At 41.1% G+C, this 23,699-nt stretch overlaps 3 long non-coding RNA genes across 4 annotated transcripts in view; 2 read left to right on the plus strand and 1 right to left on the minus strand.

Annotated features, from left to right (window-relative positions):
- Nucleotides 1–2,000: 2,000 nt before the first annotated feature.
- On the minus strand, nucleotides 2,001–6,736 carry LOC145445964 (uncharacterized). 2 transcript variants are annotated; one of them, XR_013917168.1, is made up of 8 exons: nucleotides 6,180–6,736; nucleotides 3,536–3,872; nucleotides 2,957–3,021; nucleotides 2,749–2,807; nucleotides 2,617–2,658; nucleotides 2,390–2,554; nucleotides 2,164–2,287; nucleotides 2,001–2,087 (listed from the first exon to the last, which is right to left on the minus strand). It is a non-coding gene; the product is annotated as an uncharacterized LOC145445964 (long non-coding RNA). The 2 variants fall into 2 exon arrangements; XR_013917174.1 differs by lacking the exons at nucleotides 3,536–3,872; nucleotides 6,180–6,736 and having other exon boundaries at nucleotides 2,957–3,523.
- A 293-nt stretch (nucleotides 6,737–7,029) lies between these two features.
- On the plus strand, nucleotides 7,030–9,841 carry LOC145446060 (uncharacterized). Its single transcript, XR_013917197.1, has 3 exons — nucleotides 7,030–7,647; nucleotides 7,713–7,814; nucleotides 9,394–9,841. It is a non-coding gene; the product is annotated as an uncharacterized LOC145446060 (long non-coding RNA).
- A 917-nt stretch (nucleotides 9,842–10,758) lies between these two features.
- LOC145446097 (uncharacterized) overlaps nucleotides 10,759–23,699 on the plus strand; it is a 46,408-nt gene continuing 33,467 nt past the window's right edge. Inside the window, exon 1 of the long non-coding RNA XR_013917209.1 lies at nucleotides 10,759–10,977. This is a non-coding gene — a long non-coding RNA (uncharacterized LOC145446097). The remainder of the gene's footprint in view (nucleotides 10,978–23,699) is intronic.

The raw sequence follows: 23,699 nt of genomic DNA on the forward strand, positions 1-23,699 counted from the left end.
GAAACAAGTTCCGAAACAGGCGACGTTCACATAGAGAAAAAATTACCGAAACAGTTCCGGGAAAAGGCCGCGTTCATACCTATTTAGAGTTACCGCGAACTTATGTTCATACTGGTCGTTTTTTCGGTAAATTCGCGGGAAATTATGGCCAGTATGAACATGCTTTCTCGTAAACATGGATAGTTACGAAACCATGTCAGTGGGGTGTTCCACTTGTTATTTGCTCATCGACTCTGCGAGAACCTTGGTGTAATCTGTAATGGATGTATGGAAAGCGATGAGACAGAAGCGTCTTCGTCAACAGCGGAGACGTTGGCTGCAGTTCGAAGCTACAGAATACTGCGGGGATGCGTTCTTGATGTGTATGGGAATCTATACCAGTACCAGTATTGGTGCACGCTCGTCTTCCCGGCTTGTTTATTGTCATCCAAAAGCTAACCAAGGCTATTGGGATAGAGTTCTAGAGTTCTGGAATGAAAAAAACTACACATCCCATCTGCGTATGAAAAAGTCAGTTTTCCTACCGTACCGTATATGTATACTGGTGTGTGTAAATGCAATCTTATCTACAGAGAAACTTTCAACATACTTTGTGACGAGATTCGACCTGAAATCGAAAAGCAGTCGACAAATTATAAAAAACCAATTTCCCCCGATTGCCGGGCAGCTATCGCTCTGTGGCGGCTAGCCAATGGAGCAACATATCGAGAGATTGGGGAGCATTTTGGACTGGGTCTATCAAGTGTTTATATGGTAAGCATCCAGACTAGTAACGTTGACCGCATGGAAAATCTCCTTAGTATGCCACCCTGTAGATTTGTATATTACCAGCAGCCAGGCAAAATTTTGAATGTCCTGATAATATGACACTTGTTTTTTCTTATTTTTGAGCGTGAGGCCAAATTTCCATGAACAATTGATTGTCATTTTCGCTACTTTTTATACAGATTACATTGGACGTATGCTTGGTCATCTCCAATGAGCTGTTAACAAAATACGTTCAGCTGCCTGGGAATTTTCAAGCTGCTGCCAATGCCTTCTGCATGCAACACGGCTTACCCAACTGTGTCGGGGCTATAGATGGTTGTCACATCGCAATTCCCAAGCCATCCGTAAATGGTGATGACTACTGGAACCGCAAAGGATATTATTCGATCAACATGCAAGCCGTTGTTAACCACAAAGGAAGGTGAAATCCAAAACTCAAACTATCTAAAGTTTGAAACCACACCAGAAACATTTTTTAACGAGTGTCATTGAAAATTACAGGTTCATTGATGTCTTGATCGGCTTTCCAGGAAAGGCTCACGATTCCAGAGTTCTACACAATTCGCAAATTTGGGAACGGGCACAACATGGAACTCTTTTCCCCCCAGTAAGCGCAGTTGCCCCTCATATAGTTCTGCGGAACATTTATTATATTTTCTGAAGTTGTGATAACGGAATGTCAATATGGCACTCATTTTTACTTATCAAAAATATGTACCAAAGTCATGCTTTCAGAGCGACTTCATGATCGGGAGCCAACGAGTCCCTTTCTACATCATTGGTGATGCAGCCTACCCCCTTCTGCCATAGCTCATGAAGCCCTTTCTCGGAGAGACGGACAGAGCAGAGGCTAACTTCAACTATGTAATATCAATTGATATTCCCCCTCCCCTACCTTCAAATTCACTATAGATTATTTTTCAGAAACTAAGCAAAGCTCGCATGACTGTTGAAAGAGCTTTCGGGCGACTAAAATCGAGATGGCGGGCGCTGCTTCGAAATTGTAACGCAAGTCCCGCAAAGGCCAGGACGATAATCGCGTCCTGCATCGTGCTGCACAATTTTTGTGAGCTCCACGGTGATTTCATGGAGGACACAGACGATGATGACTGCAATGATGACAACGAAGCGTTATTGGATGATTCAAGCACCGCAGGCACAGACGTCAGAAATGCTCTACGTGATTTTTTGAATGAAGAATGATCATTCATGTTAATCGAAGGACTCTGCGATTAACATGATTTGCTTCATTTTATTAAAGAAACGAATAAGAACTTATTGCACGGTTCCATCCTCTTTTATCAGCATTCTCCATCAGTCTGCAAAAAGATGAGTTGGGGCAGTTTTGGTTATAAGACGGAAACTTTGCGACAGCAATAAATTTAGTAGAAGTACCTTGAAACAAATTGACAATTCCTTTCAATCTTGAAATTAGGAGGAATGTTGGGGGAGGTGAAAGCGAAATTAACGAAATAACAACTTGACTGATGAGTAATTGCACATTTTCATCAGGGTCGGCCTGCAAAAGTATCAGTTACTGTTATGAATGATTTAGTAGTGTAAATGTATGAGTGACGTACAATAAATATGTAGGGTGTCGTGTCACTTTAGACTAGATTACCTTGAAATAACTGAACGATTCCTTTCATTCGTAAGAATGTAGGAAGAGGCAGCGGCGAAAACGAAACGAACGAAAGGTTCAATATCGGACATGGTTCAATTTCGATCAATTTCAACTGTGGTAGGCGAGTCATAGTGAGGGTCGTCCATCTCTGATGTGTCGTTGCTATCGAAGTATTAGGTGTTAAAAAATCCCATATTCAGTGTAATATATGATGTGTGACTAACCTCCGCACAACAACATATCCCTGATCACTGGCTGGCCTTTGTCTGTAATAAAATTGACCATTTAAGATCATCTGTTGGCATAACATTTTTGCCAAATTCGGAGTAAAGTCAGTAAACTTTCAAGTGACTCACCCCATCAGTATCTGCATGATTTTGAGATCATGTTCTCTGTCTTTTTCGCTCTGCTCTCTCTACAAAACCGCACAAAGATGGTCAATAAATGTGATCATATCCAGATAAGTAGGAAGCTAGTAGCCATCATATGTAATTAATATTGTGTAGATAAACATCTGATTGCAACACGGTATTCTTAGTTTCATATTTGATGATTCTTGCCTACCTGAAACTCAATCATGCGCTCCATTCTCTGGTCTGCTCTCTCATTCAAATCTTCCATCACATCACCTAAAACCAATGTACAAACAGGTTCAACGTACACATTTGGCTAGTCAACATCTATCAACGATTCTTTTCAGTTGTGACATACAGCAAACCCAGTGATGTCAATCATCCAGCATGCGAAGCTATTCAGCACATTTCTATCAAAAGCTGATAAGGAATATCTTTACGATAAACCCACGAGACGACAAATGCCGAACATGCCACATTATAATCATTAGGACTAAAACAAGGTATCATGAAAGTATGCCAACTTACATTGTGGTAACCTGCAAGTTAGAGCCACTGTGTTCAATCGGTTTGTCATCGAATTTTGCCAATATCATTGCTTACGAATAAACCTTCACATTCTGTATAGGCTTGATAATGAAGCATTCCAGTGATCAATTAAGGTATGGACTTGAATCTAACACTTCGGCATCATTTGATTGGTTCAGGCCGCGAGTGATCAATAAGTTAGAATCCGGCCCACAACCCGTATTCAGTTTGACAACCCGTGTAACCCATCAAAAACCCTTACGTAGTTGTGCACCATGACGCCCTCTTCCAATCGATCCTGAAAAATTGAACAATCATTTAGTGATGATATAAATTTAAAAAAATCAATGTCCAGTTGAAAGAAGCAGTCAATAAATAGTGGTCAGGAACGCAACAACGAAGATAGAAATATCATAAACAGCTCACATATGCAATTCGATCATAAATGGGATCTACAACTACGTACGACTTTATGTTATTAATAACCACAACGAATATTGAACAAGCATCCCTCACCACTGTCCGAAGTTCGCCTCCTTTTCGACTGGGACTGAACTCGGCATCACTGCTGCTAGCCGTGGACGGTCTGCAAGCGCCGCCTAGCAAAACAAATTGAGCAAAACTAGTTCCATGATTATGAACCTAAACCCAGACTTTGCAACTTTGCTACATTTCTAACAGGGATGGTGTGAACCTCTGAAAGGTTCAGGTTCGTGAGAACGCGAACCTTTTTGAAAGGTTCTGTGTGAACGCGAACGTGAACCTCATGACGTCACGTGACATCATATTGCTAATTCCAACCCTACATTTCAATGAAGTGATATCCTATAACAATGTACGTACACGAAACACGATACCTAACGACGACTCGGGCCGCAATGCTGTAGTACATATTGCCGTTTTAAATGTCACCAAATGAATCAAGTAAAGCAGTGGTTCCCAACCTTTTTCCATCCACGTACCACTTCGAGGTTTTATGCAGTGCTCGCGTACCACCTACATAAGTTACGCGTGCCGTAAGCGGTCAAAAATGTTTTCACTACTTATGACGTCATAATCACGTAATTGGCCTATGAGAGGTGTAAGAACTAGAGCGAATTGTTACCTAAAAACGGAGGATTTTGACCTAAAAAAACTTAATTTTGACCAAATGTTGACCTCACGTATGCAAATTAGGTGTTTTCGCTCATAATGGTAAAACTGTACTACTTATATTCATTTTTGGTTGGGACTGTCTGTCCTTACGAAGTAGTTTGGCCTGAAAAAGCGTTTTTGACTTAAAAACAGACAAATTTTTACATGAAAAAAACTTTATTTCAACGATATCTAGCCCTATGAGGAATTCCAGTAGTTACACCACGTATTATGGTAGAGTTGATTAAAATGTGTTGTAGTACAACGAAAGATTCTTTCCTACATTCTCGGATAGAAAGTGTCTTTCCTTACTAAGTAGCTTGTCAAGAATGGAGAAAGAGCGTTCAACAGCAGCATTTGTTGGCTGACAACACTGAAGTTGTGTGTAGGCCTGCACTGCTGGTGACACACCATGTTGCTTTGTTATGACCATGTTGTCAGCATCACAATTTCTCATCATGCGCTTCTTGATATAAGAACCATGCAATGCGCAAACAGTCTTGCTCCCGTTGGGATAATGTGGGACGTTGACCATAACACCATGTCAATTGTCAACCTTTTTGTTTCGATTGACCGCTTATGATTCACCATGAGCAGACAATGGGCCGTCTACAACGGTAGGCCTATAAAGTAGGCTATGAGCTGTAAAATATCAAATGATAAGTTCACCGACAGTGCAAACTCTACAAACGAAATGGAGGGGTCGAAAAAATTTTGATTTTGTAAGCAATTTTGACAATTTTTTTACCTAACGCTTCAATTTCGACAAAATTTTGACTCATTTCGACATGTCAAAAAATATCGCCCTAGTAATAACAAATTCCATTGAACTAGGCATTATCAGCCACGGCCGATGGGATGCAAGGGATCGTTTATTCCCCACTAGTCAATAAACTTAAAAAAATTCAAAATCAACCCCACCTGAACTAATGACTCCCTTCGGCAGAAAAAAAAAGAATCTACTCGCGTACCACCTGGAAGACCTTCGCGTACCACTAGTGGTACGCGTACCACAGGTTGGGAACCACTGAAGTAAAGCAATCAAATGATATATTAATCCCATAAAATCAATATCTACCGTTGCTTTGCCGACAATTTCGACGAGGACATGCAAGGGAATATAAGGTTACGCCTTAACGGTCCAGGCCAGACCGGACAATGTATTCGGCGTCTGAGTATTGCTGCGTTGATATTGAGCAGAGTGTAAAACGGGTTTCTATACTTGCTACCGATACCGATATAAACATATGAAATCAAGATTGATCCCATACGCCAACTAGAATTTATTACACCAGGGAACGATATCAATTTCATTGATTGGTTGAATAAGCCTCATTCGCTGACTACCTACATACACGTATTGTATTTCGCTCTTGATATTGTGTGATTGCGGGTCAAGCTCACAGCAGAGAGTCACTAAATATTCACAAACGGAATGCTGCATATTTCGAGCCAAGCAAGCAAGTAAGTAAGCAAGTAAAATAAGTAAGATTGTCAAGGTGTATGCTCGTTTAGTGTTCATTTTTTTATGCTGCCAGCGCCATGCATAGAGTGGCCCGCAATTGAAATGCAATAAATTTCAACCAAAGATGTTATAATGAAGTGGAAATTGTAATATATGAAAAAGGTTCACAGTGCAGAACCTACCAAGGTTCGTTTGTGAACGTGAACCTCTAAATTTCTGAGGTTCACACACAGAACGCGAACGTGAACCTCGCGTTCACACCATCCCTAATTTCTACCCATAAACATAAACAAAATGCAGTACTCACCTTCCATTGAACTTAAGACATCTGGACGTGTAAGGTCCTTGTCATGTAGAATTGGATCCATGATATCATAAGCGTCAACGATGGACGATGGCATAACTGCCTCTCCCCCACCGGTCTTTCTTGTGGAATCCTTATATTTGCGATACTCGCGAATTAGTCTTTGCATCCGCTTGTAACATTGGTCATGATCCCGCCCCGGTAGAGATTTGGATATGGTCGTAAATATCTCCCTATTTGTTCCACTTCGATTTCTAATCTTTTGCTGGATGGTATCATCTGCCCAGTTGGTTACTAGGGTTATTGTCTCTTCTTTACTCCAAGTCACTCCTCTATATTTTTCCGAATTCATGATATATTTACGCCAATAGTTTCTGCAAATTATCATAAATTATCCTTCTCCTTCTTCAGTCATGGCATCACAGAATTACAATACACCAATATTATATACAAAATAGGGTTAAGTTTGCGACTACGACGTCAACGATGTACTGCAGCTATCGAAAATACTACCCTACTCAATATATTGGATTCCTATCAACGAACTATAGGTTCTCGCGTATACACTATACAGCTGACTTCGAAACAAACACACCATCCAGAATGCAACAGGGGTTAAACCCGCTCAGACGCCAAACGCCAGACGCCAAACGCCGCGCGGCGGCCGAATGTCTATACGGCGTTTGGCGTCTGTTATGTTCAGACGCCGAGTAGCTATACGGCGTTCGGTGTCTGTTCAGACGCCGAGTAGCTATACGGCGTTTGGTGTCTGTTCAGACGCCGAGTAGCTATACGGCGTTTGGTGTCTGGTATGTTGAGAATAGGGTTTGATTTGAAGGTTGAGGCTTGAACAGGAGTTTTATGCAGCTAAATCTAAGCAAAGCATGTCATATCATTGGCCAGTGGGCAAGTGGTTTGATGGTTGTTTCGTGTGTACCTGTACAGTGTACAGTCCTGTACACTGACTGTACCGTACACGCTACTAAGTGACGACATCGCGTGTGCTTCGGTGCTGGGTCGACACTGAAGATCTGGCTGCTTGAGAACATACACGTTTCGTATTAGACAGATCGTCAGTCACGTTACTACAGATACTGCATGATTTGTTGCTGGAAACTTAACCACCGCAAGAAGATTACAGTATGTGACGTGTAGTAACAAGATATTTTATTGTTTTCTAGTAGGCCTATAGTTAGTTAGTGATTCTAGACTAGACTGAAACAGCTGCAAAATCCTTTGTATCTCCACTTCTGTATCTCACTTTGTATCTCCACTGCTGTGGTAAATCAACAGTTCGCGTCACTGAGATCGTATTCAAGACACACCTAAAATTTCGTTTCCATATTACTCCGCAAAATTCTACACAACACAAGTATACTCCAACAGATCTTCGGTTGTGAGAAGTTCAAGGTTAAAGACCAGGATTGATGTTCAAAAAGATGGATGAAATTGTGGAGTACTTGCTTTGAAGGTTTGTGATGCGTTCACTTATTGAGATTTGAGAAAATTGATTTGTAATCTACTTTCACGTAATAGGCCGCCGAACTCTACCCGATGCAAACCTGGATTTTGATCATTCTCGACGAGCTTGCGAAAGCTACCGCCAGCAGTTTGGTCAAATCTTGCTTGATGCGACGGGTATGTTAGTCAATGTTGGATTAAAACCATTTTAAATACGTAGTATGTTTTGCATGCAGATGAATAAGAATTGGGAGATTATTGCGCTGAATGCAGTGGTCCAAACCCAATAAAAAAACATGAAATGGGTAGGGGAAATGTGGCACCGATGAGACAGTGGGACCGAAAATACTTGAAAAATTATCTGAGATAATCCTATGATTACAGTACGTGAATTTGTCTATAAATGCATGCTGGCAAAATCTTTCACACTAACAAACCAGCCATTATTTTTAATGTGAAGTGTAGGGCTTGTATCAGGGTATATAATGCCACATCTTTTTTAATTCAATACCATCCTCAAGTTGACTATTTTCAATTCAATTACAATATTTATAGGGTTGGGGGCCTATGGTACCATAACCAAATCAAGCAAAATGTTTGAATCAACTAATCACTTAACAACAGAAACACGCCTACACATATAGAGGCTGCAAATCATAGTTTCCTGTGGTGCTTTATCACTATAACGAGGTAATTGAAAGTCAAAATGTCGATTTACGGGTAACATGTATGTGCCAGGGCGTAAATCGAAACGCGATTTTATTCCAACATTTGAGTTGATATAGTCAAATAATCTATTTTATTCTTGAAGGTGGTCCCAGGTCCCATGATTGTGTCACTCGTGTGCCTTTGGACCTGCCGAGTGGGGACCAACGATGCGTTCGAGCAACAAATTTTGAACGTTCATGAATATTTATGAAAAAGCGGATATTCATGTAAATGTCCAAGATACGTAGAGCTTGGATCAAAGTGTTGAGCCAGCAAAAGATATATTCTCGGCTGAAGATTTGAGGACCAGAGAACATTTTGCAATTTTTGATCCATCGCAGGGTTGTAACCAAGTCACAAGGCTGCGAGTCACAAGTCAATCTCACTTTTACAGTTTTGACTCGAGTCAAGTCGAGTCATTTTCAATTTACCATCGAGTCAAGTCCGAGTCCAAGTCATCGAGCAGCGGTTCGAGTCCGAGTCATGGTGTTATGACTCGAGTCCGAGTCCAAGTCATCGAGCAGCGGTTCGAGTCCGAGTCATGGTGTTATGACTCGAGTCCGAGTCCAAGTCATTGTGTTGACTGCTCAGTGCTCACTTTCCAGTTAAGGTCATGTTAAACCCACTTTTATAACTCTATTTGGTGATATCGAATGGTTCGCATTTATATTATACTAATTTTCCTCACATTTTGCCGTTTCTGGTCGCATTTTCAAGTACCAGTAGCCTACTAATAGACAAAATCCCAATAAGGTGGTTACTATACTATTTTTCGAAATTACAATGAAATGTCGGTCTTTGCCGTCTGAGTCTCGAGTCATATGACTTGGTTCGAGTCATGAGCAATGACTCGAGTCCAAGTCGAGTCAATACACAGATTGACTCGAGTCGAGTCATTTCCGTATTTTGAGAAAATGACTCGAGTCAAGTCGAGTCATCAAAAAATCGTGACTCGAGTCATTACAACCCTGATCCATCGGTACCGCATCTTTCCTATGCAATTACGAGATTACATTTGTCAGGTATATTGATCCTAACTTGTTTCCAGGATGCGTGTGACGGCTGTGGTCGATGGACGCACGAGCACTGTTGCTCGGGACAGCAGATACCTGATCCTGATTTTTATTGCATGCTATGTACCCAGATGTAAATTCTAATGTTTATATTTTATTTAGGAAATTTTACTGTGGTTTCGTTGCTTGTTTCATAATGATTTTTACTGTGGTTTCATTGCTTATATCTCGGTCACTTTTACTGTGGTTCCACTGCTGGCTTCTCAATGATGTTTGCTGTGGTTCCATTGCTTATTTCTCTGTGACTTCTACTGTGGTTCCACTGCTTATTTCTTTGTGACTTTTTCTGTGGTTTCGTTGCTTGTTTCTAAATGACTTTTACTGTGGTTTTGTTGCTTGGTAATTTTTAATGTGGTATTCGTTGCATATTTCTTATTGTGGTTTCATTACATACTGTATCTACAGACTTGGGTCTGAAATTCATTGCGAGTGTACAAATAAAGGGTTGGGTTCAAGTCACTACCTTCGAATCACGAGTCATTGCACATTTTGACTCACTCGAGTCAAGTCAAGTCATTTTAGCAAAGTGACTTGGGTCGAGTCAAGTCATGACTCGAGTCATCCCAACACTGATATGGGGTGGTGACAGGGTTGTAACCAACTCAATTTGACTCGAGTCATTTTCAATTCACCACCGAGTCAATTCCAAGAGCACTGGGTTGAGTCCAAGTCATGGTGTTTAATGTTCCCCCATCCAGTTCAGCTTTAGGTCACTTCTGTGGAACTGTCGGGGGGTGATATCGAAGGCCTCAGATAATTCATATCTTCATTTTTCCCACTCTGAACATGTTTATTGTAACAGATAAAAGGCAGGTTTAGGGCCTATTTTTCATTTATCAGTCCTGATATACTATTCTTGAATAAGCCATAGAATGAGTAAATCCATTTTTAAGTCGAGTTAGTAGCATAACGACAGGAGGTGATCAAGTAGGTCTTTTTAGAATCTGAACATACAATCATTTGGGATTCTGCCAACGCTTATTATGAAAAAATGTAACAATATGCAATTTTCGGTATCATATAGTTGCGAGAACTCAATAGTCGCGCCATGAAAGGATTTAGCCTCTGCTCAGTTTACCGAGACACCAAACGCCGTATAGCTACTCGGCGTCTCAACATACCAGACGCCGAACGCCGTATAGCTACTCGGTGTCTGAACATAGCAGACGCCAAACGCCGTATAGCTACTCGGCGTCTGAACATAACAGACGCCAAACGCCGTATAGCTACTCGGCGTCTCAGAAAACCAGACGCCAAACGCCGTATAGACATTCGGCCGCCGCGCGGCGTTTGGCGTCTGGCGTTTGGCCTCTGAGCGGGTTTAACCCCTACTCCCAGAATGAACATAGCGTTACCGTAACAAAAAGTATGATTGACAGCATTCCGGGAACACAGCAGCGCCATTGGTGTTCATACCGGGTATGCCCCGTAAAAATCTCCGAAAATAAGCACGTTCATACCGCCTCGAAAGACCAGTGTTATGTTCACATAGACGGGTTCCGGTAAATATTTTCGGGAAATGTTATTCCCGAAACTCCGGTATGAAAAGGGCCTAAAGCGTCAAATGTAAACAGTTTTGCCTACAGTCAATTTAGTAGAAGTGGACACAGTTTAAAACCATAAACACTCGATAAAGTATTACAAGTATCCAAAACCTCCTTGAGTATACTCTGAGTCGAAGTACTTCGTTACTGGCTACCTCTGTGGTCAGATATATGAAGGTGTGGACAGTGCTGGGGTGAAAGATTATTTAAATCATCAGCAGAAATGGGATATCTGATATCAGAGTAGTGCAACGAAAGCAGTGGCGACAAATAGCGATATCGGCAGAATTCGTCATTAAGCGTTGATCTAGCCAGTACGATTCACAAATTTCTTCCTCTTCAAGTCATATAAAATATGCCAGTCAATGACTTGGGTCGAGTCATGCGTAATGACTCGAGTACAAGTCGAGTCAATCCAAATATTGACTCGAGTCGAGTCGAGTCACCAAAAATTCGTGACTCGAGTCATTACAACCCTGATAAAGACTGAATAATAGGGGTCCTGAACCTAAAACGGAGCCCTGTTGTACACCACACAATATGTCACCCTTTTCAGAAGGTAGGTGATCCTTACTGTAAACATATTGACATCGATTGGTAAGATAGCTTGTAATCAAATCCAAGGCTACACCTCTGATACCATAACACGAGAGTTTACTTGTAAGTATTGTCGACAGTGTCGAAAGCTTTTTTTTTATATCAAGAAAAACAACACATGAAATCATACCAGAGTTGTGTCAACAGAGTATAAGCTTCAACAAAGTCCAGGAGAAGGTTACTTGAGAAGATTGTGAGATGCGCCTGATCCGCGGTCGGCCATTTACATTGGAATTTTTTTTGATAGTCCGCAGGACGGCAGGTGCCCTCCGTCCGCCGTTTAGTATTGCAAGTTCCACCTGTTTCGCGGTCCGCTCGGTCCGCCGTTTAGTATTACAAGTTCCGAAGTTCCGCCGTTTAGTTTTAAACAATTTTGTTATTGTCCGCTCGGTACACAGTTCCGCTGAGTCCGTGGATTAGTACCAAAAGTTCCGCGGTCCGCACGTTCCGTCGTTCAAAGTTGCCCTTGTAGCGGTTGTGTATGTAAAAGAAAATAGCTGCCGAATAACTTAAACCTGAATCAGAATGAGAAACGTGTCGTGTCGTCATTGTGATACCAGTTCTGTTGCGTGATGTTGTTGCAGATGCAGCCAGTGCTATAGCTCAGCGGAGTTAACACTACCGTACTAATAGTTGCGTAGCCATGGGGTGGATTTATAACTATGAAAAAGGTAATGATACTTACAGTTTTTATAGCACTGGTTCAGTATACCTCCCACATTGAAAAGTGTTCCCCATGGTCATCACAAATCGGTGTTCCCAAACATACCATGCATCGTGCGCGGAGGCGATTGAAATATCTGATGCTGTAGAATTTTTGGGTCAACTATTTGAAATGATGTATTGGTAATGCATATTTGAAACGTGCATTGCATTTCACAAGCCAAATGTAACTCAATCTGAGAGATTTACGATACAGATTGTCGTATCAATTAAAAGAGATATCCGGTTGAAAACACTTGAATGTCATGCTCATACCATAAATGTTGTCGTATTCATGGGAAACACTGCTGTGTTGCTCGACATATGAGCATGCGACACAATGGAAAACGACAGTTCAGCATGGAACACATCAGCATGCGTCACTTAAGCATGTGACTTCATAACCCAAAAAACTTGGCACTTCTTCGATAGTAGGTAGACATCGAAAAGTGTTCACCATGATCACCAATGAATGTTTCTCATGAATACGAATAAAAATTTATAAACGTCAAAATATATTGTTTTTGCGTTTGGGGAGGGTTAGGGTCAAAGTTGGGTTTAGGGTATCCCAAGATTAGGGTTGGAGTATTAGGGTGGGAGGGGGATATTAGGGTTTGGGGAGGGGGGATATTAGGGTTGTGGGAGGGGGGATATTATGGGTTGGGGTTAGGGGGATATTAGGGTTGCGGGAGGGAGATATTAGGGTTGTGGGAGGGGATATTAGGGTTGCGGGAGGGGGATATTAGGGTTGCGGGAGGGGGGATATTAGGGTTGGGGTTAGGGGATATTAGGGTTGCGGGAGGGGGATATTAGGGTTGGAGTTAGGTGGATATTAGGGTTGGAGGTGGGTTAGGTTCAACGTTGGGATTAGATTACCCCTACCCGGGGTTTAACCCACCTCCAATCTCCCTTTCACCCAACCCTAATATCCCCTCTCCCACAGCCCTAATATAGCCTAACCCCAACATCCCCCTCCCACAACCCTAATATCCCCCTCCCGCAACCCTAATATCCCCCCTCCCGCAACCCTAATATCCCCCCTCCTGCAACCCTAATATCCCCTCTCCCGCAACCCTAATATCCCCCTTCCTAATCTCGGGATACCTAACCTCAACTTTGACCCTAACCCACCTCCAATCCCCCTTTCCTCAAACCTTAATATCCCTCTTTCCCCAATCCTAATACCCCCCGACCCGACCCTAATATCCGTCTCTCCAAAGACACAAAAAACAACAATTCAATTTGACGTTTATAAATTTTTATTCGTGTTCATGAGAAACATTCATTGGTGATCATGGTGAACACTTTTCGATGTCTACCTACTATCGAAGAAGTGCCAAAAACTTACCCTAACCCGAAGCATAGCCTAACCTAACCTAACCTAAAGCCTAACCCAACCATAAATCCAACCCTAACCTACCCCTAACCCATAATTTAACCCACATGCTCATGTGTCGCATGCCAAAGTCTCGCATGCTGCAATGTCGCATGCTCATATGTCCACGGACCATCCATTCGCAACTGCAGCGCCTGCATAAGTCGGCTATTTTTGAAATCTTTCAACTGTAATTATTGTCGCATCAAGCTTGCAGCCTCAGACCGGTGTCAGGAAGTTCATCTCATGTTAGTTGGGTAACGTCGCATTGTGACTTGAATTAGAAAGAAACATTGAGCTGCTTCATTTATGGTCTTTTCATATAATAATATTTTCACTGTTAAAAATTTCAGTAGTCAGGCTGGGTAGAATGCTGAGTTTTTCAAGTACTGTAATCACATTCCTCTCTCCGCTAATCGCCATATTACCGTACCACTGCCATACACCAGTGTTGGAAGTGAAGCAAATATCTATTGTAAGCCTAATTTCTCTTCTTAAAATGGAAAAACTTCCTTATCATTTATCTATGTTATTATGCGGCTATTACCATTTGGAAATTAGGTTGGTGTTTTCATGCTGCCAAGATAATGCAAATAAATTCAGTGAGTCATACAAATTACTCGCGTGATGCTGCGTGACTGCCTGTTTCTTAGCGCGACAGCAGAACTGGATACCGTAATTCTAGCCGAATTAGAGCAAAATATAGGTAGCCTATTCTAATTGGAATCTCATTTGTGAAATGTTTCTATGCTGACATTTTAATTCTGATTTCCGCTCGTCTTAAAACTGCCACTGGAGAACTGTATAGTGCAGAACAAGCCAAGCTTGGTGTACAGACATTTGCCAATATCATGCTTTTGAGAAGGAACTATGACTCGATATGAACTGAGCATGATTTTTGTTGTTGTCGCGTTTGCATGCGGATTCAGTAATTCTAATTTCGTTTGGAAAAAATGTGTAGCTATATTTCTAATTTAAGTCTAATTTGAAAATGCTCAGAATTTTCTAGTTGTGCATCTATGTGCCGCAGAACGATGTTAATGATCTGTTTCAAGCACAGTTGTTCTTAAACCGAGTGTAGCGCCCCGTTAGGGGTCATGATTGATTGTAAGGGTGCTGCGAAACCGTCTCGCAATGCATTCTTGAGGTAGGAATCAATCGTGTTGACCTTTGCCATCAAAGTGTTAAATACCTGCTATAATGATTACGTTAAATTACCACAACTACCATATACACCAGTCGTTCATACGCGTGAGTGTCTGAATACCCTGTGAATACCGCTGGTCCTTGGCAACTTTCCTGCCGGCCTGCCAAATAGCCTGTATTAAAATTGAATATCTCAGTTTAACATAGTGCGAATCTTGACTCTTCTGCAATAATTAAAGAAATGAAACGACCAATTTTCTATTGCTTCAGGAATCTGGAACGTATCAGCACCGTGTTGTATAATTGAGTCCATGGTCCACCTATGACTTAGACTTAGCATGGGAATAGCAAACAGCAAAATCGAATTTCACTTAAAAATCAATCAAAATCTAATAAGGTTAATTTAACATGATTTAGCACTTGGCTTTGCAAAAACTTCTTTCGGTTCATTAAACTGGATTTAGCACTTGGCTTTGCAAAAACCCCATGACATCAACAAATGTTTACCATGAACACGATAAATTTATAAACGTCGAAATAATTTTTTTTTGCCTTTGGAGATATATTAGGTTTGGAGGTGGTTGGCCTATTAGGGTTGGAGGAGAGGAAGATATTAATGTTAGAAAATGGGGGACATTAGGGTTTGGGGAGGGTTTGTTGATGGGTTAGGGTCAAAGTTTGGGTTAGGGTATCCCAATCTTATGGTTGGGGAGTGCGGATATTAGGGTTGGATATCGCGTCCCTCACCCCAACCCTAATATCCGTCTCTAAAGCAAAAAAAAACATTTTATTTTGACGTTTATAAATTATATCATGTTCATGGGAAACATTTGCTGGTGTCATGGAGAACTTTGTTTCGATCTGCGGCGTCGCCGAAACTTCAATTGCACCCTATAGCCTATTAACACGGCTAATATCGAACTGGTAGCATAACACGAAGTTTCCGATATTTGCATTTGACTGGCATGCATTTGTCATAATGACATTTTGGCCTAATTTGTCTGTTCGCCGGTCTGCAATATTTGTTTTGAAGTTTTACCTGCTCGAAGGGTAAAAAAGGGTGGAGTGGAAAAAGAAAATATTGAATTTTAGAAAACGCTATGGATATTTGGTCCCAAATCTCAAATGAATTACCATACTTCTATCATGATTTCTGGTTCCTGCACTCTCTAGTGGCCGTTCAGTTTCACCGAACAAGCCAGAAATGGTAATTTTGCCATATCTTGATAACCTCTTATGCTAGAAAGCTAGTTTTGGGATTGAAAGCTGCGGAAGCAGCATGTTCCTATCTCACTCCCATAGCACTTTGCCTTAAAAATGTGTAGAAATAAAGTTGCAAGCAAATTGTTGGTTGGTTTTACCAAGTTTGCAATGCTAATTTGCATATAACAATATGCCACATTGCTGCTTTAACAACAAAATCTTGCTTGGCGGATCAGTTGATTTTTATATCAACTGAGCATACTTTTGATTAGGCCTAGTAGAAAGCATCATTGAACTTTCATCATGTTACTTATTACATCATCCAATAATATCAATAAGCTTTAGGAATGTTGCATCATCACGAATCTTTGTCATGATCCTGGTGGAGGAGAGGGTATATTTCTGTTCAACTCTACAACAAATGATAGGCCTAGATCAGGGGTGGGCAGACCTGCTGCATGCACGAGCCGCACATCAAAAATTTAAGTTTAAAAAGAGCCACCACACCAAAATACGAATTTAGTACGTCACAATGAAATGTAGGCTTTCGAATGAGCTTTGTTATTGTGTGGTGACTGGTGATACGCTGGGTCTGAGACTGACGTGGCATCAAAGTCGTGCGGAGCAGTCGCTTTAGGTGCTGCTGAGTATTTTAGGATGATTTCAGCTCGGTGAATCTGTCTTAGTTGGGTAACTAGTGGAAAAGTTTTACTGTATGGTTTTGAAATGATGTTTCAAGTTAGTAGCTCTTTAATTATTGAGCGAATCTTCCTCATGTTCTGTTTTAGAAGTTACATTTTCCTGCTCATACTTTCTTTACTTGGAATTATTTCTTAACAACATTTTTTGTTGGTTATACTTTGTAGTTATTGCTAGTCTTTACAAAACAAATGGAAGAGTTATATTCACCAATGTTAGCCCTCCAATAATTGTGACCTGCGCTGCTGTCATTATTTATCAAGTTCATTATTGTTGAACACGATGATTTATCATTGATTGAAGACCAATTGACCATGCACCATTGTTGCTGGTGAAACGTTTATGTGAACTCAATTCGAGAGTTCTGTTGCAAAGTTCCAACCCTGTGGTGCACAATCTGCACAGTGCACGCTCCCCCAGATTTTACAAGTCAACCATGTTAACCAAGCCAACAATGTCAACCAAGCCAACAATGTCAACCAAGCCAACAATATGTCAACCAAGCCAACAATGTCAACCATAAAGAAATAAACAATAGGCATATTGTTAACATGTGATAGAACGCATCAGTTTATAATCAGTTTAAACTTCTTTAGCAAAATGGCGAAACACTTGTGCATTGTGCAACCATTAAAGAGCCACATTCAAAGGCTCAAAGTGCCGCAGTTTGCCCACCCCTGGCCTTCATTGTTTAAAAAGTGAATCAGTTGCAGTAAATCAGGTATATATACCTTCATGTTGTGTTGAAAATGATGATTTACATATTACTTAAGACGTTGTTAAACACTGTTTTATTTATGATGCGTATTGCACACGCTGTAGTACTAATGTTTGGAATATTATGGAACTCTGATAGTCAACCTCAAGTCTCCCAGTAGGATTGATTGATGATTACGACTCATTTTGAAAGCGTTATGGATTCTGGTGTATCTTCGAGTTGATCATATAATACTCTGCTATCTTGGTTCTAAAACTTACTCCTTGCTCTGCAGTACCATAGACCTCTATCTGTATGAACAAGTCACTGCAATATACTCTGCTATGTGTGTGCATTAAACTGATATTTTCTAGTAGAGGTAGCCTACAGTTCAGAATTTCATCATGATCGACTTATAGCCGCAAGTAATTGACATATGTTAACGAGAAATAGATACAAGTCTGTTGTCGCTTGCTTGTAGTTTTTTGCAAGTCTGTTGTTGTGACACGTCTTGCAAATTGCTACTCTTACTTGTAATTGAGCGGAAAGAAATTTCAGGCATTTCAGGATTCATTTTTTTTTTAATATGGAAATGCCGCGACTTACCTTCAGTCAATTCATGCACTAACTCGACTTCTACTCCAGTCATTGTGCATGACTCTACCATTGATATGACTCGAGATATATATCCGGCCAGAAGATGTATTTTATCTGTTTGAATAATCCTGTTAAAACAGTTGAGGACTTGAGTACCAGCGATGACTAGAAGTAACAATGGAAATTGATGACTTTTGAGTACAAGTAGAAGTAGGGATCCCGAAGTAAGTACTAAAGTACTCTAACAAACTGAAAACAGTGAAGTAGAAGTGGTCTAAATTCATAACCACTCAACTTAGCACTGCAAATGGACATAAACCAACTTGAGTATTTGACTAAGAGGTTTGTTTCATGTGCAAACATAGTAATGGCTGTAAAGATTATAAATGTATTTATGTATGTATGGAAAGACGCCTTGAGCTAGATGCCATATATTTTGAATATCCGCTCAATATATCGGAATTTTCAAACAAGTTATCTGTTTCGTTGTTATCGGCTCAAAAATTCGACACCATTCGGGCTCGGGCTATCTCCCTGTCTGAAAGTGAAAATGGTGTGAACAATTTTAGGAAGCTGCCATTATCCTCAGAAAGCCATTTTATTCAGACTGAGCTACAACATCCTTCTGAGTGGTACTTTCCATTCTAGCTTATCGCTGTGGTGTCAAAGTCACGCATCATAACTTCTTAACCCTTTGTGACCGTACGCCAAATTGCAGTAACTTGACCACCGTGCTTCGTTAGACACCTTTTTTCATAATATCGGCTGCCAACAAATCATTTAGCTGCAGTTTAAATACAGTGGCTTTCTGAGATAAACGTAACACTTCAAAAAAAATTTTCACACTGTAAATGGTGAGTGACCCCCCCCCCCCCATCATTAGATAGAGAGCAATGCCGTCTTAATAAAAATGAGCTCTGATTTGATTTGAACCGAACTTAATTCAATTTCCAAGTTTTCAGTAAGTCTAATCTACTTTGAAAACAAAACTGTGTAGCTCTAATTCTAATTCTAGTCTAATTTGCATAAAAACTGTGTAGGTCCATAATTATATCACGATTCACGCCAAATGGTAGCACGTGTTTCCCAGTTGTCCTTACTAAATCATGTTCTTTATGGTTAACTAGAACTACAACTACCGTAATTTTCCATGTATAATGCGCAAAATTTTACCGATTTTTTGCCCTAAAATAGGGGGGGGGGTGCGTATTATACATGGGTACAGGAAGCCTTGAAAAAAAATCCCTCGATCAAAAACTTGAAATCACACCTTTCTTCATGTTTGTTTAAATCGCGCATCACCTATAGCAGGGGTCGCGGGCCACTTTTCAAATTTCGTAGCGGCCGCAGGCCGCATGAATTCAAAATCGATACAAAGTAGGCAACCACGTTATAGAACTCTTCGTCAGTACAACGCTGTGCTACCTAACATGGACGATGGGTGTGGTATAGTGACCACAGAAGAAGTAATATTTTATTATTAAAGGAATACAAATACCACGAAGGATCACTGTCACCAATTTCATGTTATTTTGAGCTCTGAGCTGTGCACGATACCTGGACACGCTTTTTGGGGCTAGCGAGATACGGTACTAGCGGAAAGACCATCTCCACGTAAAGCTTGATCTCGTGGTGAAGCCCTAAGCTAGTGTTTTTCAAACCTTTTTAGACATGCCCCCTTTATGATACTGAAAAATCACCCCCCCCCCCCTTATCGTCATATCACAAAATGCATCCATAATGCTAACAATCCCAACGGATATTTTGATGGCATGGAAGGTTATGAATGTTGATGAGACAATTCTATAATATGAATTCCTGATTATACACAGAGCAACGTCTATAACTATGAACTGTAGGTAAATCACGCGGAGCGCGAAAAAATTTTCAGTTGGCCACAGCTCCGCGTTCTTCAGATGCTTTTACGCTCCCACAATGGGGGAGCGCACCCCAGTTTCTGAACCATTTCCCTAAGCCGTTTTCTAAGCGTCTCGGTCTTGCCAGTGTTTGAGCCATTGCGCGTCAATTTCAGCATTTCAAAATGTTTTCTTAGCTTTTTTCCGAAATCTCAAATCACGTCGGGGGCCGCAAAATATGACCTCGCGGGCCGCGTGTTGGTGACCCCTGACCTATAGCCATTGGGCCCCGTAATACGTAATATAGAGTGTAACGTGCTGCCAAGTAGAGAAGTTAATTAACGAAAAGCGTGTTTCTAATTAATGAGAGTCGTCTGCAAAGCACGCGATCTCTTGCTGAGTTGGTTTGCAGTTTGTACGCGAGCGAAATCAGGTCGCTGATTGCTACAAGCGTGCGCGGCAATTCTTGTTGATTCGTCGCTTCAACGACAGGCCTTAACAATCGCATACACAAGAGGCCATGTGCGCAAAATATAATCGCTTGCATAATCAGTCGCATCTCTAACAGGATTGGTACGCCCGGCATAACCGTTGGCCTGAGCAAACGCATCTGTAATTGTAATAGGCCTCGATGTGGTGTGTCGCTAGCCTGCACTATCGCGTCGCCGACCTCGCAGGCTTTGGCTACTATCTACTCTCGTTTAGAGACAATGCCGTTGATTGTATTATGATTATGTCATGATTGTTCGACAATGACATCGCAAAACAGAACAACATCGAATACTAAACCGCAACTATTCATATACTCATGTACTGTACTGCGAATGCAGGGTGCGTACTATACATCGGTACAGGCTTTTCCCCATAATATACACTAGGGATGGTGTGAACGTGAGGTTCACGTTCGCGTTCTGTGTGTGAACCTCGGAAATTCAGAGGTTCGCGTTCACAACAGAACCGTTAAGGCCAAGACCGTTAAGGCGTTTCTGATATTCCCTGGTAAGTCCTCGTCGAAGTTGTTGGCAAAGCGACAGATAATATTGATTTTATGGAAGTATTATATCATTTGATTGCCTCAGTTGATACATTCAGCGACGTTTAAAACGCCAATATGTACGACGTAAGTCCGCATTGTGGGATTATGTGGCCCGAGTCGTCGCTAGGTATCGTGTACGTACATGTACATTGTACAGTACATGTACAATTGTACATTGATATAGGCAATCACTTCATTGAAAGATAGGGTTAGAATTAGCAATATGACGTCACGTGACGTCATGAGGTTCACGTTCGTGTTCACACAGAACCTTTCAAAAAGGTTCGCGTTCACACGAACCTGAACCTTTCAGAGGTTCGCACCATCCCTAATATACACGTCATTTTAAGGGTGCGTATTATACATGGGGGCGCACTATATTCAAAAAATTACGGTACTCACTTTTTTCAAAATTCACAACTAGAACTAGAACTACTAAAATTACTAGTATGTCGACCGTCAATTTCATCAGACAGTGTAGGTGCACTTTTACCACTTAAGCTCCATATATTTTTAAGTTGATGGACGATTTTTGCTGTAATTTGAGAAGTCCTCTTATTTCTTGATAGTGTTGCTATCTTGTGAAAGTTTTAACTGTTCAAAATTTGATATTCATATAATACAGAGGTACGCAATCTTTTTGCTATTCACAACCGCATTTCGATTATGTATGAAGCCAACCGCCGCATTCCAGGGCATAAGCAATAATGAACTAACTTGGCGCCAAATACCCATGTTAAACTGCCATGTCCATTTCCGGTGAACTCCGGACTAATGTACTTTCTCATACCGGCTTACTACACGCACCGCAATCGCGAGCGGCCATGTTTTGGATAGTTACTGGTCTAACTAACGGCCGCGCGAAGCGCAAACATTTTTTCAAATTCACGAATGAATTTTGTCATTATTAGTAAATTCTCATATTACAATCAAATATTCATCGTTTATCAGCTCATGTGATAGGATTCACTGGTGGAGTTGATGGAGGCAGTGTCTTCGGTAATTTAGGGCAAGTTATAAATGATGATGCATCTTAGGATGGACCAATTGTTATTGGTGACATTGCTACAAGCTGCTATTTGTTCCCCCCCCCCCCATCAGGATTGTCGGTAGGCCATAGTGCAGTGGTTTGGAACCCACAATGCTCCCTCTAAGCTGAGCACGTGCGCTAGGGCTGTTCAAAAATAACTTTTTTTCCTGAATCTTGCTGGTTACTTGATTAAATCGTTAGGTTGCCTTAAAAAACGACGCATACCAAATTTGAATTCATTCCGACAAATATTCGCGGGTTACGTAGAGCTTGAAAATTTTGGATTTGCCCGAAAACGCAAAAAAAAAATTTTCTCAAATTTTTTTGCCAACCCCATGAAATTGTTGGGCTGTCTTCAAAAAGTATGCAAAACAAATTTGACTCAATTCCAAGCTGTAGAACCGGAGTTATTCCAGTTTTTCGGTGATAATTCTTGGATTATCCACCAATCAAGGATTATCCCAGAATTATCGAATAAAAGCTGAAATAACTCCGGTTCTACAGCTTGGAATTGAGTCAAATTTGTTTTGCATAGTTTTTGAAGACAGCCCAACAATTTCATGGGGTTGGCAAAAAAATTTGAGAAAATTTTTTTTTTGCGTTTTTGGGCAAATCCAAAATTTTCAAACTCTACGTAACCCGCGAATATTTGTCGGAATGAATTCAAATTTGGTATGCGTCGTTTTTTAAGGCAACCTAACGATTTAATCAAGTAACCAGCAAGATTCAGGAAAAAAAGTTATTTTTGAACAGCCCTAACGTGCGCACTGCTGACACGGTCTCTGCGCACAGAAAATCTAAGTAGCGCACAACAAATCCGAAGTAATGACCTTTTTTTTAGTCGTTACGCACTGTTGTCCAAGAGTCTGCGCAGTGAGTTGGTGAGTGTTCGCAGTCTCGTCAAAGATTAAAGGGAACATTGCTCGCGAGCCATATATGGCTCTTTTGGGTATAAGATATGGCTCTGTCAAATTTTTAATTTTGTACTTAATTTAGCTATATTGCAGCAAATTGTTAGTAAATTTTCATGGTGGCGAGAATAATTATTCTCATGGCAGCACAAACATTTCTTTGATAGGTCAAGACAGTGGGGTTTGTATGCCGGGTTAGGGGCTCGCACCGCCCTCTTTCAAAATCTCATAATTTAAGTTGATGTCGCACGGGCGACTAATACCACTCGCTAATTCGGTCCACCAACCACCACGCGCCTAGCAAGCTTGGATTGCACGATACCTTCATTGACGAAAGAGAATAGCGGACATGGCGACACTGCTACAATGCAGTTCTCAAATACACAATGTCTTCCTGATCTACACGGAGAAATGAAAGGCCTTAACCGAATGGCAACGGCTACAATTTTAGAAAAATTTTACTTCAATTTTCAAAATCGAAAAACTGTGCTTTAATGGGATTGGAGCCCGGTAAACAAGGTAGCGTTCGATTCAGAATTTCAACGCGGATCCGATTGCGCCACTCAAATCATTTCGAGCTCTGTGTCTGGCCACTTATATCAAGAGCAAGCCGTGAAAACGTTGGTTGGAAACAGAAATGCTAAATTGCGGACCTTATGAACCTTAGTATAGGTATTCGACGACCATACAGTCTGGTGTATTGTATAGGCTCAGAATTCATCGTTCTAGAGAGCCCTGAGTCGACGGTCTACGTCAAGCAGGCGCGAATTTCTAATCAAAACAATGCCGACCGTTTTAGTCAGCTCGCGGCAGACCGCAGACAGAGTGAGTCATGGCGCGTGATTCGCGCGCGCGTATGGTAACTTCGAAGGCTTATAACTCTAACTG

The sequence above is a fragment of the Botryllus schlosseri genome, chromosome 1, assembly GCF_051294905.1.
Source record: "Botryllus schlosseri isolate E-star chromosome 1, Bs_hap1, whole genome shotgun sequence".
NCBI lineage: Eukaryota > Metazoa > Chordata > Ascidiacea > Stolidobranchia > Styelidae > Botryllus > Botryllus schlosseri.